Source organism: Triticum dicoccoides, chromosome 5A, assembly GCF_002162155.2.
Source record: "Triticum dicoccoides isolate Atlit2015 ecotype Zavitan chromosome 5A, WEW_v2.0, whole genome shotgun sequence".
NCBI classification, from domain to species: domain Eukaryota; kingdom Viridiplantae; phylum Streptophyta; class Magnoliopsida; order Poales; family Poaceae; genus Triticum; species Triticum dicoccoides.
In genome coordinates this window covers 422,321,500-422,327,170 of record NC_041388.1, presented here as the reverse complement: position 1 = coordinate 422,327,170, position 5,671 = coordinate 422,321,500, and positions in this window count along the sequence as shown.

Below are 5,671 nucleotides of genomic sequence, written 5' to 3'. Positions count from 1 at the left end.
ATTTAGCATCGTGCTTCAAATGTTCCTGTTGAAAATCGGAGTACCATTGACATGCTTCGAGGTAGCATTGACATGGTCTTCAGGTGAAGATCAAACTTTGAAAACATGAAGGATCCATCAGGAACAACTTATAGAATAAATCTTACAATTTCCTCACGGAAGAATGACTAACCTTGCCAAAAGGAAACTATAACAATAGGTCCTCCGGCCAGGTGTGCTAGGCATGACATCATCTTACCGGGTCATATAAAGACCAATGTTATAACTCTTGGAAATATGTTCCAACCATCATATCTGACCGAGGTTCAGATCCGATTGGTGTCAGGAAACCTCCGTCTTAGGATGCCTGAGAAGAAAAGGTGCAACGCAATTGACGAGATAACATTATAAGATTCTCGAGCAATGAACTATGGAAGCGAGTTCGAAGACAAGGATTCATCATCATTAAACCAAGGAGAGGATGAGAGGGTGGCTGATGGAATCAGCGACAATTTATCGAGATTAATAAAAGATGGATTTCCACAATTATGTGAACAAGGAGATAACATTTATCAGATCAAATGGTATAATGATGTATGCTCGAGGAAAACATACACAATTAAACATTGGTTGAAATGTGCACCCGAAATCTGGGCTAGGTAGCACAAACAATGTTAGAATGGCGGTTCGATAACCAATGGTCTAAGAATGAAATGTTGACCATTAACTTCAAAGCAATAAGGTTGCCAGAAGTTTTAAAATTACCAGCCCATCTGTCGGTATTCCTGTTAGGAACAACACGCGGACCAAGAAAAGAATGGTGATGGTGAAGTATCACTTACATCAAGAATTCTCAAGAGGTGGTGAAATTCTCACAACATTCTTGACATAAAGGATGGTAATACTCCAATGTAAAGAAGAACAATTGCTGGATAGTAAGGAACTCAAGGTATAACACAAAACAAGAACAAGTTTGTGTTGGAGGAAAGGTAGTAGAGTGGTCGATGATAACACTAATCATCGATGGCAAGGATTATCTTTCTCATCATGAATTCCATTGATATCCTGGAAGAGCTCAGAATGCTGATGATGAGCACGACACATTTGTCGAGAGAATTCATGAAGGTGTAATCAATTGGCGATGACATCAGGTCAAAGGAACAATGAAGCAAAAGGTTATTGAAACCATGGGTACGACACAAACTCCAAAGCAAGCTTGCTGTCGAAAGCGAAATGATATGATGAGGAAGATCGACATAAGCTTAGCTCATCGTCAAAAATTGTGCTCTAGGAAGAAGGACCAGGTAGCACAGTTAAAATCGGCACGACAAGGATATAGCCAAACAGGCTAGGAATGACGTGATCGAGTTCAAACTCGTAAGTAATGAAGGTTACCAAGAGTTGTTTAACCGCGATGCGGACTCGAGTCAGTTATCGATGTCTTTGAGTGTTTAATAACTCAGAGCCCGTGAAAAATTGGAATCAATGAGAATGTAGCACTTGATGAAGAACTCATAAGAAGTTATGCAGTTCCGTGATAATCTTGAGATACCAGGGGGTAATACTCGACGACAAATCAAAGTAGAGGTTGGACTGGGGTATTACTCCGCAGAAGACAAGTGCTTAAACTTGCACAAGAAATGGTATTTAAAGGAGAACATGGTCGGAACCACAATTGCAAAAGGCTAGATCCCAGATATAAGATGAACTTATACCAAAGGAATAATTATTATTTCAAGAAGCTTCCATGATAGGATCTGCATCGTGTCCATGGGCATGAACACAAAGGTTCAAGGTCGACTCCCACTTCCTCAACGCATAACCTTCCATTCACTTCTCATTTTTCGGAGAAGTTGTAATGTTTAAACTTTATCCAGCAAAACACTGGAAGAGTATGACTCGTGAAAATTTTCGAGTTCACACATATTAAGGAGGGCATAGGTTCAACCCATCAAGGGAACGTATACCATCAACTTTAGGGGTAAATAACTCAAGCTCGGAAGCAGAGCATGTTTGACCAAAGGAGAGGATACAAATTACCAAAGGCATTATGTATTAGGGAGGATTCACAAGGCGGTAAAATATAAAAGTCGAATAATAATCCCACAAAGGATTTGACGGTCCATAGTAGAGCTGATGTGAGCATCGGCACACAATCAGATAAAGGAACAATGCAAAGGCATCTGATTAAAGAACATCTGAATAATCCGATGCTTAGATAACAAAGGAATTATGATTTCCAAAATGAAGGATCAGAAGCAGACGCTCTGATCAAGGATGGATAAACTGAATAGTCCCGAGGCACAATCGACGACAAATAGTTTGGTCGAGAACCAGCTCATGTTCAAAATGACGTCCGAGCCGGAAAGATAATTTAGAAGGGTCAATTGATGATTTTGTGCATTCGCACACATCTTGAATCAATGGGATCAAAATGATAGTGTCAAAAGATACTAATGAATATTGCTAGTGATATGGGAGCATCCATAATGTAAGCATACAAGTATTTGCAGAGCAATAGTTCAAAGAGGATGCTCAGAAGGTCGAATAGCATTTGGAAGACTTTTATGAAACACATGAACAACTGGGGATGAGCGGATACTCGACAAGTGCGAGGATTTATTTGAAGGGGTATTCATGTGGCAAGAACTGCTAGGCAGTAGGCACAAAGTATTCTCGAAATAATAGAGGAAACTTCGGGGTATCTTGTAATACAAGATCAATGGGGGATGATCGTATGAATGGCAAGTGTAAGTAGTTATCCATAAGGATTTATCGGTGGTCGGGAATAGCAAAAGTGATGGCACAAAGTCTCGAGAGAATATCAAAGAGTATCTTCGGAATCTTCTGGTCAAGCAGGCCATCATCTGGAATGAGGGGCTCTCCGGGTGAAAGTGATAACGAGATCCTAATGTTAGATTTAGTAAAATTCATTTAACCCAAATAGAAGAGATGTCAGAGTCCCAGAGTATAGGTCGAGGAATAAAATATCCTAGTACCACCCGATGGCGACGTGGGCCCGTAAGGCACACAGCCAAGTTAGTAAAAGTTTTTGTAATGTCTAGACTCGACTTCGGCCAAGGAGTGTGGAAGGGGGATTCCTACAGGCAGTCGGCTCTGATACCAACTTGTGACGCCCCCGATTCAATCGTACACTAATCATGCACGCAAATGTGTACGATCAAGATCAGGGACTCACGGGAAGATATCACAGCACAACTCTAAAACATAAATAAGTCATACAAGCATCATAATACAAGCCAGGGGCCTCGAGGGCTCGAATACAAGTGCTCGATCATAGACGAGTCAGCGGAAGCAACAATATCTGAGTACAGACATAAGTTAAAAAAGTTTGCCTTAAGAAGGCTAGCACAAACTGGGATACAGATCGAAAGAGGCGCAGGCCTCCTGCCTGGGATCCTCCTAGACTACTCCAGGTTGTCATCAGCGGGCAACACGTAGTAGTAGGCACCTCCGGTGTAGTAGGAGTCGTCGTCGACGGTGGCGTTTGGCTCCAGGGCTCCAGCATCTGGTTGCGACAACCAGGTAGAAGGGAAAGGGGGAAAAGAGGGAGAAAAGCAACCGTGAGTACTCATCCAAAGTACTCGCAAGCAAGGAGCTACACTACATATGCATGGGTATATGTGTAAAGGGCCATATCAGTGGACTGAACTGCAGAATGCCAGAATAAGAGGGGGATAGCTAATCCTGTCGAAGACTACGCTTCTGGCAGCCTCCGTCTTGCAGCATGTAGAAGAGAGTAGATAGAAGTCCTCCAAGTAGCATCTCCAAGTAGCATCGCATAGCATAATCCTACCCGGCGATCCTCTCCTCGTCGCCCTGTAGAAAAGCGATCACCGGGTTGTATCTGGCACTTGGAAGGGTGTGTTTTATTAAGTATCCGGTTCTAGTTGTCGTAAGGTCAAGGTACAACTCCAAGTCGTCCTGTTACCGAAGATCACGACTATTCGAATAGATTAACTTCCCTGCAGGGGTGCACCACATAGCCCAACATGCTCGATCCCATTTGGCCGGACACACTTTCCTGGGTCATGCCCGGCCTCGGAAGATCAACACGTCGCAGCCCCACCTAGGCAAAACAGAGAGGTCAGCACGCCGGTCTAAACCTAAGCGCATAGGGGTCTGGGCCCATTGCCCATAGCACACCTGCATGTTGCGAGGGCGGCCGGAAGCAGAACTAGCCCCCTTAATACAAGAGCAGGCTTACGTTCCAATCCGGCGCGCGCCGCTCCGTCGCTGACGTCTGAAGTGCTTCGGCTGATACCACGACGTCGGGATACCCATAACTACTCCCGCGTAGATGGTTAGTGCGTATAGGCTCGTAGCCAGACTCAGATCAAATACCAAGATCTCGTTAAGCGTGTTAAGTATCCGCGAACGCCGAACAGGACCAGGCCCACCTGTCTCCTAGGTGGTCTCAACCTGCCCTGTCGCTCCGCCACAAAGTAACAGTCGGGGACCGTCGGGAACCCAGGCCCACCTCTACCGGGATGGAGCCACCTGCCCCTTCAGCCCCCATCTCCAAACAGTATCACCAGTAATGTAACAATGTAAAGTATATAGTATATGCCCGTGATCACCTCCCGAAGTGATCACAGCCCAGTAGTATAGCATGGCAGACGGAAAAGAGTGTAGGGTCACTGATGGAACACTAGCATCCTATACTAAGCATTTAGGATTGCGGGTAAGGTATCAATGACTGTAGCAGCAATGACAGTCTATGCATCAGAATAGGATTAACGGAAAGCAGTAACATGCTACACTACTCTAATGCAAGCAGTATAGAGAAGAGTAGGCGATATCTGGTGATCAAAGGGGGGGCTTGCCTGGTTGCTCTGGCAAGAGAGAGGGGTCGTCAACTCCGTAGTCGAACTGGGCAGCAGCAGCGTCGGTCTCGTAGTCTACCGAAGAGAAGAGGGGGAAGAAACAATAAATACAGTGCAAACATAAGCAAGACGACGCAAGACATGACAAAGAGCGGTGCTAGGTGTGTTCTAACGCAGTATGAGGTGATGCTGGCGAAGGGGGAAATCGTCCGGGAAAGTATTCCCGGTGTTCCGTGTTTTCGGGCAGAGGAGCTGGAGGGGGAAAGTTGCGAGTTTGAGATGTTAGGGGTGTGTGGCGGACGAACGGGTTGCGTATCCGGATTCGTCTCGTCGTTCTGAGCAACTTTCATGTTGAAAATATTTTAATCCGAGTTACGGATTAAAAGATATGATTTTCTAAAGTTTTAATCATTTTTAGAATTTATTTAACTATTTAATTCTAACATTATCCAGAATAGTGCACGCTGACGTCATCATGACGTCAGCAGTCAACAGGGAGTTGACTGGGTCAATCTGACGTGTGGGTCCCGCATGTCATACATTGTTTTAATTAACTAATAGTTAATTAGGTTAATTAGTGATTAGGTTAACCTAATTATAATTAATTAACTTAATTAATTCCTTAATTAATTAATTAATTAATTAATTTTTTTTTATTATTATTATTTATTTATTTTGATATTCCTTTTTTTAAACGTTTTGGGGCCGTGGGGCCCCCGTGTCATAGGCCCACAGGCCTTAGCGGGTCAACGGGCGCGGGCGCTGGGCTATGCGGGTGCGGGCGCCCGAACAGGATGCAACCAGTCGGCGCCACGGCGAGGGGGGGGGGAACGCCGGCGCGGCAC